We start from the raw sequence: 1,927 nt of genomic DNA, 5'->3' as shown, positions 1-1,927 counted from the left end.
GAAGACAATTAAAACAAGTTCCTGAGAGCCAAAATATGACCTTGAATATATCCCTCCTGAATTTGGAAACTATCTAAGGAATAGATTTACTGCATTGAACACCAATTGTGGGATGACACCAAGAACATCATCCTGGAAGAAACCAAAAGGTCATTAAGAAGACAAGGAAGGAAGAATAGATCAAAATGGATGTCAGAAGAGACTCTGAAACATGCCCTTGAACAAAGAGTAGCTAAAGCAAATGGAAGAAATGACAAGATAAAAGAGCTGAACAGAAGATTTCAAAGAGCAGCTCAAGAAGACAAAGTCAATTACTATAATGAAGTGTGCAAAGACATGGAGTTAGAAAACCAAAAGGGAAGAACATGCTCGGCATTTCTCAAGCTGAAAGAATGGAAGTAAAAATTTAAGCCTCAAGTCGTGATATTGAAATATTCTATGGGCAATATATTGAATGATCCAGGAAGCATCAAAAGAAGATGGAAGGAATACATAGAGTTGCTGTACCAAAAAGAATTGGTCAATGTTCATCTATTTCAGGAGGCAGCATATGATCAAGAACCAATGATACTGAAAGAAGAAGTTGAGGCTGCACTGAAGGCAGTGACGAAAAACAAGGCTCCAGGAATTGACAACCCATTGAGATGTTTCAACAAACTAATGCTGCACTGAAAGCACTCACTTGGATATGCCAAGAGATTTGGAAGACAGCTACCTGGTCAACTGATTGAAAGAGATCCAGATTTGTACTCATTCCAAAGAAATGTGATCCCACTGAATGTGACAATTATCAAACAATATCATTAATATCACATGCAAGTAAAATCTTACTGAAGATAATTCAAAAACAGTTCCAGCAGTATATTGACAGAGCACTTCCAGAAATACAAGCTGGATTCAGAAGAGAATGTGGAATGAGGGTTATCATTGTTGGTGTCAGATGGATCTTGGCTGAAAGCAAAGAGTACCAGAAAGATGTTTACTTGTGTTTTATTGACTATGCAAAAGCATTCAACTGTGTGGATCATAACAAATTATGGATAACATTGAGAAGAGTGGGAATTCCTGAACACTTAATTGTGCTCATCAGGAACCTGTACATAGACCAAGAGGGTGTCTTTCAAACAGAACAAGGGGATTCTGCATGGTTTAAATGAAGAAGGGAGTGTGTCAGGGTTGTGTCCTTTCACATACTTATTCAATCTATATACTGAGCAGATAATCCAAGAAGCTGGACCACATGAAGATGAACATGGCATCAGGATTGGAGGAAGACTCATTAACAACCTGTGATACGCTGACAACACAACCTTGTGAGATGAAAGTGAAGATGACTTGAAGCACTTACTGATGAAGATTGAAGACTACAGTCTGCAGTATGGATTACACCTCAGTATCAAGAAAACAAAGATCCTCACAACTGGACCTATAAGCAGCACCACGATAAATGGAGAAAAGATTGAAGTTGTCAAAGACTTTATATTACTTGGTTCTTCAATCAACACCAATAGAAGCAGGAGTCAAGGTATCAGATGACATATAGCATTGGGCAAATCTGCTGCAAAAGACCTCTTTCAAGTGATGAAGACCAAAGATTTCTCCTTGAACACTAAGGTGCGCCTTACACAAGCCATGGTATTTTCAGTCGCCTCATATGCATGTGAGAGCTGGACAATGAATAAGGAAGACCAAGAAGAGTCAATGCTTTTGAGTTGTGGTGTTGGTGAAGAATGCTGAAAGTACCATGGATTGCTAAAAGAACTAACAAATCTGTACTAGAGGAAGTGCAGCTGGAATGCTCCTTGGAAGCAAGAATGACCAGACTTCATCTCACCTACTTTGCTCATGTTGTAAGAAGGGACCATTCCCTGGAGAAGGATATCATGCTTGGTAAAGTGGAGGGTCAATGAAAAGGGGAAGGCCCTCA

Source organism: Orycteropus afer, unplaced genomic scaffold (genome assembly GCF_000298275.1).
Source record: "Orycteropus afer afer isolate SDZICR_OR568_19922 unplaced genomic scaffold, OryAfe1.0 scaffold00037, whole genome shotgun sequence".
Lineage (NCBI taxonomy): Eukaryota > Metazoa > Chordata > Mammalia > Tubulidentata > Orycteropodidae > Orycteropus > Orycteropus afer.
The sequence above is the reverse complement of the archived record's forward strand: the minus strand, read 5'-3'. Positions refer to the sequence as shown.